The following is a 13,590-nucleotide window of genomic DNA, read 5'->3' as shown; positions in this document are numbered from 1 at the left end:
GGTGAAGGTTGTTTTTGAATATGCCTATATTGCCTGGCTGCAGACGACTCGAACCGTATTATGGTCTGACGTAGCCAGGCCGCGCCCTCCTAGTGACGCAACACCTTCGGTGTTGCAACTAGTCAGGTCAAGAGCAATGCAAGTACTTTCTGAGTTCCCGAAAATACGGGAAATACTTTCGCTTTGTCAGGAAGCAAACAACCATAAGCAAACCAAGGCAGGCAGGTCAACCATACCATTTGGGAAATGTTCATTGTTATGCTCTTGGTCAGACCAAGTCTTGAAGAGATTTGAACGTCGACGATAATCAGGCTAGGTCTGACGTGCCTTGTCCTCTTGTGCAAGATGCAATGAGGTCGATGTGTTGGTTGCAGTCCGTGAACACAAAATGATATGATCCTCAGATGGATTAATTAATTGCTTTTGTTAACAAGTTGACTTACATGTGAACATACCCTGGGCGGCTCGTCATATTTTTGGCCAAAGATAATGTAGTCTAGAATGCTCACACGGAACTGATTTCAGAAATAACAACTGCAGATTGAATTTGGATTTGGACTCATGGTACTTCAGAGCGTCAATAAAGCATACCTTGCAAAAAAGGTTCAAAATGCGACCCAAGGAGACATCAAATGCAATATTACATGTTGCCTCATAGTGGTGCTTAACCTGTAATGTGCATAAAGAGAAAGGCGCTTAAGTGGACGGGAGAACGCGCTTAAGATTCATTTACATGATGCAACACTCCTTCATTTTTGGATGGCTCCATCTCGAGCACACAACTAGTGAAATCCAGCACAAATCACACACTTGAGTCAGCGTGGAGTCGCTGTTGTGCATTGGGTTTTTTTTTCACTTACGCACCGTTCTTTTACTTACGCGGGTGGAACAATACAGCCCATAGAGACTTGGGCTTCAGGGCCAGCTTGAGTTTTGAGCACCTAGGCCTGGACCCGGTAGGTCCGTGCAGGAATCTGCCCCAGCCTCATCCAACACGTCAGCATAATGTTGGTGTGAGAGAGCCATCTACTGACATTAACCCTTTAATGCATAAGCCATTGGACTCACACTAACGCATAACATGGGTCTAAATAGACCCGCATTCATTTCCAATGTATTTCTGAGCATTAATCATGTATTCTCTCACACAACTTCTAAAACCAATACATTTTATCCAATAATTCTTCTAAAAGTAATTACATAGGTGGTCCTTAATTCAAAAAAGTATTTTTTTAAATGTTCTTATATTTTTATTTTACAAATAAACTTAAATCACTAATTTCTAATGGAAGTCTAAATCTTTCACCATAATAACTTCAACAATTAATGTATTTTAATAGGTAATGGATTAAAAGTTGTGATTTAGGCTGTTTTTAATGCATAAAATGGGTGTTATTTTTTATATCTTATATAAATAAACACACAAATAATTTCCACCATTATTGCAGACATAGCTTAAGTCTGAAGTATTTCACGTTAGGAACTAAAATATATTTAAAAGGATTCCAGTCAGGAACAAATAAACTGTTTTTGACCACTGTTGACCACTGCTGACCTATTGGATTTAAGCATTCCAAGTCATGCATATTTGTGTAATAAGAGACGGTGTGATCGGAGGAGCCCAATAGCCTATATCAGGGCATAATTAATGTGCATAATTATTAGGCAACTTTGCTTTCCTATGGGAAAATATGCCACAAAAGACATCTAACAAACTCCAAAAATACTATAAACAATTTTGATGTCTTCCAGAGGGGTGTGGCTGTCTTGAAATATTGGTCACATCCGTCTAAAGCACTGTTACAAAGCCATCAGTGTCACATGACATGAGCTCACAAAGTCACTACCAGATTTAGAAGAATTGAAGATGAAACTACCACAAAAGTATTACCTGTCGTGCTGTTATATTCCAGAACTGAAACCTACATTGAGTGTCGACAAGAACATTGTATTCAGCACTCAGAGACATGGCCAAGGTAAAACAGGCTGAAACCTGAAGACCACTCAACAAGAAACTTAAGTCAAGACTGGGTCAAGAAATGTCTTTAGACAGTTTTTTTCAATGGTTTTATGAACTAGTGAAGGTGACTGTTAATGGACCAGGTAGATGAGTCTATGGCTAGATCAGCAATGTGCACACTTACATGAGTTCCTGAGTTCCACTCAAATGCCAGCAAAGTACAGCATGAATACCATGGTCTTCAAAAGATGCAAATGTCTTCCTCTCAATGATCCAGCCATGGGCTCATCCACCCTGTCTGCCAAGAGTCACTTTCCCAAGTACATATAGGCCTAATTTTGAAAACTCTGTCCCCAGGTATTTTTGACCCAGTCTTGACTTAATTAACTTGTCTAGTGTCATCCGTTCTTACCTTGGCCATAACTCTGAGTGCTCAATGCCCTGTTCTTCTGGACACTTGGTGTAGGTTTCTGTTGTGTAATATTATAGGACTGCTAGGTAATACTTGTTTGTAGCTCCACCTTAAATTCTTCTCAATTTTTGGCAGTGACATTTCGTACGAGACTGATGACTTTGTAATGATGCATTTCATAATTCTGTGGTAAAGTGACCAATGTCTTGCCAATTTCACGACAGCTACATCCCTCTAGAAGACTTCAAAATTGTTAATCAACTTTTCAGAGTTTGTTAGATCTATTTTGTGACCCATTTTCCAAGAAGACAACAAAATGCATGGCCTGGAATGCTTACATCCTATAGGTTTTCAAGTTCATATACATAGATTCCTGTTGGAAAATAAGCATAAAAAAGACAGTATGGTCAAAAAACATGTTTGCCTAATAATTCTGTATATAAAAAATGAATGCGGATCATTTTTGACCCATGTGTGTAAATATCATATAATTGTATAAAAAGATGTCCATTTCAAAGAACCATAAAGTATTTGAATTAAGTGTTAATGTTGGGAGTTAATAATCCATAAATGACAAAAAGTTGAATTTTTAGTAAAAGAATCAAAATCCTTTTTCAATATGGCTAAGAGACATTAAGCTTGTGATGAAATTACATAGGAAATGAATGCGGGTCTATTTAGACCCATGTTATGCGTTAAAGGGGTAGTAACCAAAAAAGTGTTTTCACGCAAAAAGTTATGATGCATGAAAATAAAATAAGTCATCTAAGGGACAAAAACAAGTCAATTGAGGAATTCATGGAGTGCTGAGTAAGAAAATTGTATTCTTACAAAGATATAGAAATTTTAAACTCAGCCGGGTCTATTTAGACCCATGTTATGCGTTAAAGGGTTAAGTTGCATCAGCATCAGCAATGTCGAATTCACGAGGCCTTGTATTTTAGTTGCATGCACAATTGTATCATTCCACCACTGCTATAGGTGGCTGACCTTTGTCATGAAACCATGCCAATGTCAATTCTTCATATAAAAAGCAGGGGTGAAGAGTAACACATTTCTTTCACTCATGTAAGTGAGTAATTGAGATAACTTAGTACTTTTTATGGGTAATTTGTATTTTTTGAAGTAGGCCTAGTCAGTACTTCATGCAACTGTATCCGCCTGAAATGAAAGTAAATTCCACATGTCTCCCATTGACATCTCTGCGTAAGGCGGTTTGGTTTAAGCTCTTTCCAGTTTAGCTTGTGGCTCTATCTCAGTTTCAAAACCATCTTTCATGACCACCAAGTAATATCAGTGTAGTTATGCATACCATTTATTTGGTATTTGGTGGTAAGGTGAAGTTATATATTTAGCCCATTGCTTCTCTCAAGGAAAGCATAATGCTGTGATGATCAGTAAGGAAGTAAAATGTAAAAAAGCTCCTACATAGGCAAAGCGGCCTTGCGTAACCACAACATCCTCTCAGCTCTCTACCCCTGTGGTTGTGTGTGTGTGTGTGTGTGTGTGTGTGTGTGTGTGTGTGTGTGTGTGTGTGTGTGTGTGTGTGTGTGTGTGTGTGTGTGTGTGTGTGTGTGTGTGTGTGTGTGTGTGTGTGTGTGTGTGTGTGTGTGTGTGTGTGTTAGTGTGAGTGTATGTGAGAGAGAGATAGAGAGAGATGCAGACGCCACATATACAATGGCGGTAGAAGAGAGCCATCTACTGGCATTAAGATGATACAGCATCAATAATGTCGAATTCATGCTGCCTTTTATACTTTAGTCGTATTCACTTTTATACCATTCCATTGCCGCTATAGGTGGCTGAGCTTTGTTGATATACCATGTAAATGTCAATTATTCAATTCACTCCAGGTTAGGAAATCACTGGGTCTGCTCAATCTGTAATCATTACCATTCCATCATGTGGTTGCTTCTGACTGATCCTAATCTTGTGACGCAGTTGCTGTTTTCAGGCCAGCCAGGAGTCCGTTTCTCGATTCTTGCCTTTGCTAACCGTCTTAAGTCGGTCTTGAGTTGGTCGTAAGTTGCTCTTGAGTTGGTCTTAAGTTGGTCTTAAGTTGGTCTTCAGTTGGTCTTTAGACGCAAGACCAACTTAAGAATAACTTAAGAACAACTTAAGAACAACTTAAGACCAACTCAAGACCTTGGTTACAACGTTGGTCTTAAGAACGAACAAAATGGCTAAAGTCGTTAGCAAAGGCACTGTCGAGAAACGACCCCCAGAATGGTGCAGATACCCATTCCTACACCACATACGTTTTGACCCAAAGTGCTCGCCGGCAAACTACTCGCCTTCACATTGGATGGTGTACATGACCGCATGTGACTGTGTTCAGATCCAGTTCTAGTCAATTTGGTACCTTAGGCGAGCATCCCCTTCCCTTTTTGTGTATTTACAGATCGGGGTGTGAAAACATGACGTCGCATCTGATTGAGCAAATCTGATCCACCTCCTGTACATAGGCTACTGTATAATTAAGGCATACAATTTTATAGGACTTTTGGGTCTTTTGACTGGTGCCCCTAAGACATTTGTTACCCCGGATTACCGTCTTGTCTTCCTAAGCCTATCAGCAACCCTGTATGTGTTATGCAAATGAGCCTGCTGATAGTTTTTTTTAATTTATTTTTTTTGCATGATCACAAACCAACTTTCCTGAACATTCCCTTTTTGGTCTTGAACACATCGGCCAGTTGGAGGTTAGGTGCTGGAGCAGGCAATGACTTCATCACTACAAAGTGCTAGTATAACACAGTAAACAACAAAATGAAATAGGCCTACCAATGTTCGATCTTTGTTGTATGAAAATAAATGTTTATTAGGTTTCCATAATTAATTGATGTGTATTTTTGTAAATATGTACAAAGGGGCAATGTAGATGCAAGATACTATGTACAGTAGGCTACATAAACTCAGTAGTTCATACCAAAACACATTATGTGATTTGAGCACAGTGTTCAAGCGCTTTAAATTTGATATTGATGATAATGATGACAATGACGATGATAATGATGGTGGTGGTGATGATGAAGATGATGATGAAGATGATGATGATGATGATGGGGATAATGATGGTGATGATGGTGATGACATGTCTGCAGTGGCTTATTGATGTGGCTGAACAACACTGCTGTAGATTGTGGATGTTTTACCATCAGTATTCTCATCTGCGCCACTGACAAAGATTAAAAACAGCTATTACAATCATGGTAAGTAAAAAGCATTATAGAAAACATCATGAATGAGAAGCATAATAGAATACAAGTACACAAGTCATGACGACTGGAAGATTTGGAGCAGTCATGTCAAGCATTATTATTTAACCTTAATCACCACATCACCACATGCTATATTACTTATTTGGGGAATGGAAATGCTTCTAACTCCAGATTATGCTCAGTCAGTGTTACTTCTGTTATTTCCCATTTTGACCATTGGATGGCAGTACACCACTATTAGAATGTCTCCCTGAACTCACTCCATGCTTTTGATCAACTCCGATCAACAGTGCTGTGAAACTTTGATTCAGAAGCTACAATCTATTGATATACACTCTTGAAGTCATGACCTAATTATTGGGGAGTTGGGTTTGTAATCTGAAGGTTGCTGGTTCGAATCCTACACAATCCATAGTGGCCTTAAGCAAGCCACCTAATTCCACATTGCTCCAGGGACTGAAGCCAATACCCTTTATAGATAACTGTAATTCGCTTTGGATAAATGTGTCAGCTAAGTGTAATATAATGTTGTGTAACATATTTCAAATCGCTAATTTTACCTGTCCAAATAGGTCATGAAACGATTGCTTCTGAACCCAGCTTTCCCATTACTACATGCCACCGTGTGAATTTGTCAAACATACACTGAAAGACTTCTGGAGGGAATTCAAACTTACTTCATAACTTTTATAGTTGAATTGGGACTCGCATCATTCCTCAGCTTAATCAAGCCATTTGGGAAACATTATTTGTTATCTTCTACTTGGTCAGAACAACATCTCAGTACAAGATTTGAAAGTCAATAATAATCAGGCAATACAATGACCCCGCCATTGTCTCTCATCTCTTTGCTGCGGTTTCTCCTCTGTGTTTGGGCTGGATGGAGGGGTACTGCACACTATCGACCCCCTGAGCTGCTGCAGTGTCTCTTACGCCTAGTACCCACTGGGCAAACTGCCAGACGGAAACTGCCAGGCGGGATCCGCTACGCGCAATATTGCGCTGGGGGTGTGGTCACGGATACTCCCATAGATTCTCCCCGGGGCTAACTACGCTGCTCACCCGACTTTCGACCCTCGCGGGGCGGCCTGTGTTTCGCAGCTGACACCGGGTAGACTGAGCGAGATAACAAACGGTGAACGGTCGTTTGCACGCATTACTCTCCCATTATCACAACACAGTGTGTACATGGCTTAAATGCGATTGTGTTTTGGTCATAGATAACATTTAAGCCCCGTTATATCATTATAGAAGTACAGAAGTAGTCTAATATAAGCTTATAGCTGCCTTGTTAAATGCTAACGTTAGCTTACCCAGTTAGCTCAAAACATCGAGTGATCAAATGGCAATGTGGGGTAACCTATTTGCGTCACATAAGTTCGTGGTGCATATTTACATCAATCCGTGGTAGTCTTGACATTTATAAGCATTTAGGGTCTTTATATTAAGCAAAAGCGTGATGTTGGAAATCACAGAAATCGCCACCATGTTTAAAAAAAAAATGTTGTAACTCCCGCCCTTGCTACCCATACGCCATTGGTTATTGGACCATCAAATTTGCATGATATAGAGAGCTCGTCTGTATCAAATCGAGTCCCGCTGCGATATCGCTTCACCTCCACGCTGTAAAGCGCGATATCACCCCCAATCAAAGTCAATGAGAGCGGAGCGGAATTACTCTGTGTGGGTATGGGCCGTTAGGTGTTTGGGCTGCACACTGATTACGTACTCACATACATACCTTAAACATGAATGTAAAATGACCCTGCCGTTGTCCCTCACCTCTTTGCTGCAGTGTCTCTTTGGTGTTTGGGTTGAATGGAGGCATACTGCACCTCATTGACCCCCTGATCTGCTGCATGTTTCCTTAGGTGTTTGGGCTGCACATTGGCGTATTGAACACTATCATCTGCCTGAGTTGCTTTAGGCTGTCTCAGATGCTTGGGCTGGACACTGGCATATTGAGCATCACCACCTCCATGACCTCCATCTGCACAGTAAAACATGGGGCGTCAATAATTCAGTATGCCAAAATTGGGCTGCAATGACACCATGGGCCAGATTTGGCCCCCGGGCCTGAGTATGACATGTTATTCACATTATAAAAACAGTATGTCAATATTTCTAAGTAAATGTATATAAACCCAGATAGAGTATTTATACGACACTGTAGAGAGTCAAATTACTGTAACAGGGGAGTTACAGTAAAAGTCAAAAAGTTCAAAAGTCAGTGTACAATTCTGCATGTGGCCAGTGTAATTTCATCTGAATATATACACACTATTGAAAACACTGAACAAAGAGTAAAATTAAGAGTAGCTTTAGAAGGACCAATCCTGGAACAAAGTTCATTTCAACTCTTTAAGAGTTAAATTAATACTGTCTTACAGTGTGGTTGCATGATGCTATCTGAAACAGTGCTAATTTCAACTCCTTAAAGGTTATGTTAACACTGGTATTTTATTTCTTACCTTGATTAGTCTCTCTGGAGCAGTGCAGCTGGATGTTGGAGTATTGGGGTTCATCGCCATCGCCTTCCCCTCCTCCTCCGCCTCTTCCTCCTCCTCCTCCTCCTCCTCCTCCGCCTCTTCCTCCTCCTCCTCCTCCTCCGCCTCTTCCTCCCCTCTGGAGGTGGACATCCGTGCCCTGATGAGGAGAATACAGAGGTGTCAAACCCTGTTCAGAAAGTGAAAACCTTGCCCCAAATTTGATCCAACCTGACTGCATTTACTATATATATATAGCGCTTTTCCACTCCTCTGTGTACTTTATTGTATGCCTCACATTCACCCATTTACATTCTCATTTACACACCAGTGCAGCGGCTGCCACGGAGTGTACAACCTACTTTCTGTACCCGGAAGTTACACCTCTGGGAGAATAGCGGATTGGATAAAACTTAAACCGTCAATTTTTCAGTTTGGAGCTGGCTTCACTCTTACATATAGCGATGGTAAGGGTGCTGGCCCAAATGTTCAACTCAATTCTTCAAGAAAGAGGCTGCACCCTGCATATGGTATTTTGTTATTGCATGCACCCTGCGGTATTTTGTTATTGCACAAGTGTGTCAGAACGGTGAAAAATACAGTATTGAATAGTTGAGTTTGTCCTGGCTCCTTGGGACATGTGGCTCCCTGGGCCTTAGAACAGTAGGCCTGTCCATAGAGCTAAGAAAAGAAAACACCAGTGTGGACACATCACCACTGGTTGTGGTGATTCTGGTGTCCATCTTACTATGGCTGCATTTGATGGCAGTCAATGGAAGCCAAAAGTGAAGTGACATTTCAAGTCCTATCCTTGTTTAAATGTGTGACAATACATATTCAAAGTACAGGATGTGTTGTTTTCATTGACTGCTGCGCATCCGTCCTAATAAAATGATGTCAGGGCTGGACCCTTTCTGGTGCTGTTAGCCAATATTGCATCGAGCCTTGTGAAGGGGTTTTCCAACTGTGGCCCCACTTGAAATGTTCACAAATGTTCAGGGCTTACCTGTGACCCAATAAACAGTACCACTCAAATAATTACAGGTAGTCAACTGCAACGTGCACACGCCCGCAAGCGCATGCGCACGCGCACGCGCACGCACACACACACGCACACGCACACTCCCCCATGCTACCTGTTTGGTTGTTTCCTGTCCGTCTCTCCGGTTCTTGTATAATCTGTGTAATAGAAAAATACAGAGACATGTTGAAAAGCCTCAATCCTGGATGAACACAAACCACAAAAATTGCACTGGAAGTGACGACTGACATGTCATGAAGACTACACTTGATGGGCTGTCTGTCATAGGCTACCATCGTCCAGTAAGATCTGCTATAGTAAGACCATATCATTTGAATGACGTACACACACAGACGTACACACCCACACAAACACACACACACACACACACACACACACACACACACAAATGCATAAACACACACAAGGAAGCTGACTAGGGGACAAAGGGGTCAGTTACATTGGGCTCAATTGGGTCCTCATTACATTGTATGTATTGGGTGGAGGCCCTGCACACACGCGCACACACACACACACACACACACACACACACACACACACACAATAAGTATACTCACCGAATGCCAATGGCAGCACAAAGAACTCCTATGGCCACACACATGGCAACACCCACAATCACATAAGGCACCATGCTCTGACCATCTGTTCAACAACAAAACAACAACAAACACAAAAAGAACATAATGCAAAACGATATTGGCTATAATTCACTTTACTTGAGGGTGCACTTTTGAACTAAGTGCCAACAACCAATATGGATATCAGCACATTAAGCAACCATGGCATTGTTTGCCCTGGTCTTAGATGACAAACTTTTTTTACTTGAAAATTTGCTCATTTGCTGCCATTTTTTGTTTCGGTCAAAGATGTTTTTGCTGTAGCATAAGTCAGTGTGGTGCAACCACAGCTAATGCCATTATTGCATGGATTAAATGAGATTGTCTTTTTAGTGGATTATCTAAGAAGCATATTCAATGCAGAATAATAATTGCCAATTACGAATACATTTATGGGCATTAGCTGTGGTTGTACAACCTGACGTCTGCGTCCCCCAAAAATGTCATTGACCCGTTTTGTAACTTACATGGGCAACACTTTATAATAATGTCTGCTTATAAAGCATTAATAACTTAGTAAATAATTAAACACTTAGTAAATAATTAACTAATGATGAACAAAACATTAACAAATGTTAAATGACTAGGAAATGTTATGCTAAAATGTTATATTCATCAAACATTTGCAAATTGCTTGTAAGTGAATAAAATACTTTGTTATAAGGTATGTAAAATATTGGATATATTATTTGTAGATGTTTTATAAACCATTCATAAAACTTAGTTAATAGTAATAATTATAAAAGTTAATAATAACAACATTTGTTGATGTTTTGTTCATCATTAGTTAATTATTTACTAAGTCTTACTAAGCAGACATTATTATTAAGTGTTATCCTTACATGTGACTTGGAGACTGAAGGGTGGAGATAGGAGATGTTCGTATCCTCTAACTGCACATCTGTATATGCCCTCGTCCTCTCTGCTGACGGGCTGCAGCTGAAGCTGGTTGGTGTTGGAGCTCTGGTGCTGATTCCCCTCCTCTGCAGGATTGCCATCTTTAAAGGTAGAGTAGTACATTGTGAGATTTGTCTTGAAGTTACACACTGGACCTTTCAATTACTTCAATATTTAAACTAAATTAAAAATGTGCTGCAAAGTGTTCCACTGGTCAGACCAGTTAATATTAGTCCATTTTCCTAACTATCCCATATTTACAGTATTAAATGCGTATTCATGACAAACAACAAATTTGTTAATGGACAGAATAAATATGACAAAAATACTACACAGTGGACCTTTAAACCAGGTGAACGAGGTGGTGCTGGGTAGGTCGCAGGTGGAGCTGCATGTGAGGGTTACACCTCCACCTTCTTCCACCACTGTCAGTCCTTCACTGGACACGACACGTAAGTCTGAGAAAGAGATTTAAGCAGAGGTGAAACATGAAGCTTAGCATATTTGCAGACATATTTAAACTATACTGTATTTAGCTCTCCGTCTCTCACAGGGGCTAAATAAGAAAAAAATGAATACAAGAATTGATTCAATGCAGAATTCACTGTATCATTGTCAAAAGGAGAAAAATACATATCTAGAATAAACATGGCGTGAGAGTCAGAACAGACCCACAACCCTAGTGATGGTCACTCCATCACACTGCCCTCCCCTTCGGGAAGAACATCCTCATGCAACTGCCCATCATGCTTTTCCTATCCAGTGTGCCCCATCATCAATGCTTCACCCATCAATGGGGTCCCTTGCAGCAGGGTCACCAATCCTTGGCGCCCCTCACACGGCGCACACACAATGGGTATGCTTCAGATGGCCTCACGGTAGACATCCCACTGCTGACACCATTTGTAGCGAAGGGCAGTAGAGTTGCCCAGCCGGGACTTGAATCAAGACCTTCTGGGGTAGTAAACTGGGGCTCTGACTGACTGCTACACCAAAGAGCAAGGCTCGTTGGCATAACAGTCAGAACACACCCATAAGCCTAGTGATGGTCATTCCATCACAAGACACAAATGTCTTTCACATGCCACTGTTAGTCCTGGGTTATGATTTCTTTGGTAACTTACTGTAACTTACCGTATGTGCGTAACAGTGGCGGCTGGTAGTCTGTCAAACAGGGGAGGCTGTTCAATTACAATATGTCCAGAACGCAAAAATAAAGGGGGGTGGGGGGGGGGGGGGGGGGCGGGGGGGGGCGGGGGGGCGTGGGTGGGGGGGGGGGGGGGGGGGGGGTGGGGGAGGGGGGGGGGGGGGGGGGGGGGGGGGGGGGGTGGGGGGGGGGGGGGGGGGGGGGGGGGGGGGGGGGGGGGGGGGGGGTGGGGGGGGGGGGGGGGGGGGGGGGGGGGGGGGGGGGGGGGGGGGGGGGGGGGGGGGGGGGGGGGGGGGGGGGGGGGGGGGGGGGGGGGGGGGGGGGGGGGGGGGGGGGGGGGGGGGAGGGGGGGGGGGGGGGGGGGGGGGGGGGGGGTGGGGGGGGGTGGGGGTGGGGGTGGGGGGGGGGGGGGGGGGGGGGGGATTTTGACACACATCTTACATTGGTCCTGAGCCACATATGGCCTCACACACTAAAGGACTCTTGTTGAAACAAATTTGTTAATCATTAATCATTATCCCCCTTGTAGCCTATTCATAGGAAAATGTTTTTATTATTATTATTATTATCATTAGGCCTACCTCCGCCACATAATGATGTGATTTAGTTTGCCTTCGTTGTCTTTGTTCATTACTGGGTGCACGGCTTAATTTACCACTAGAGGTCGCAAAATCTTTAATTATTTAGAAGACATTGCCAACACAGTAGGAAACAAGGACTCGCCACTCACGGGACTTGGCAGTTAACCAGTTGATAAGACACCACGAAAGCTCAAAAGAAACGGTTGTTCTTCCCTACCTTTTTCACCAAGTCAATATTAGGCAGTGCTCTGCTCTGCTCCTTGATATTCATTTTCTCCTCATAAGGACGACTGGAATTCGCCAGAATTTAATCCACAATGCTTGGCATTTTGCATAGCTCTCTAGCTTTCTTGCAAGCTAGCCCTAACGAAAAGTAGGCAACTTCAACTTTTGAATTGGGAGATTAAAAAGGATAAGGACATGCCATTAAGACTTTATTCGCAACACTAGTGTCACTAGGTTTACAAGAATATGTACACAAAACTGGAGTACACCGCAATGAATAGCTTCCCCACTGGTTACCACGACGAAACTTCTCAGTCAAATTAATAACATATCCGCATTTCGAAATGAAATCAACTACTGTAGCCTACTGACACGGGGTTCACCCAATCACAAGTCGGAGCTCCAGTCTCCGGTCCCTCCCCCCTCCTCTCTCTTCTCCATTCACTCCCAGTGAGGCTCGGTCTCAAAATCAAAAAAATTTCACGGCAATAGCCAATGACCGTTTAGCATTTTGCCATTTAAAAATCGTACAATCCCACATGCCATTGAAGTCCATTGAGACTCGACTCGCTTGCGTTGTCATGAGCGGAAAAAAACTCGTGCGAGCCTCGGGATCTTATAACAGATTGGTTTCATCTCTAAGTTGAGCACATGCATTTTCTATGGAGCTGGGTCTGAAATAGCAATGTTATTAAGTTGTGTAAAGCATTAGTTTACATACTATTCTCCGTGATTTTGGACAGGAGGCGGCGCCTCCCTTGTACTCAAAGAGGAATCGCCTCTGGTGCGTAACCATACAGCTCCAGGCCTTTTTATTAGAATACCATGAAAAAGTTGATTTATTTCCATAATTCCATCAATAATGTTAAACTGTCATGGATTGTAGATTCATGGCCCAGTTTTTTAACTATTCCAATCATTAAATTGTTTATTTTTACACATTTTGGTGGGGAATTCACATCATTAGAATATTGTAATAAAATCACAATTTTCTTCATCAAA

The sequence above is a fragment of the Engraulis encrasicolus genome, chromosome 1 (assembly GCF_034702125.1).
Source record: "Engraulis encrasicolus isolate BLACKSEA-1 chromosome 1, IST_EnEncr_1.0, whole genome shotgun sequence".
Lineage (NCBI taxonomy): Eukaryota > Metazoa > Chordata > Actinopteri > Clupeiformes > Engraulidae > Engraulis > Engraulis encrasicolus.
Note: the sequence above shows the minus strand (reverse complement) of the source record.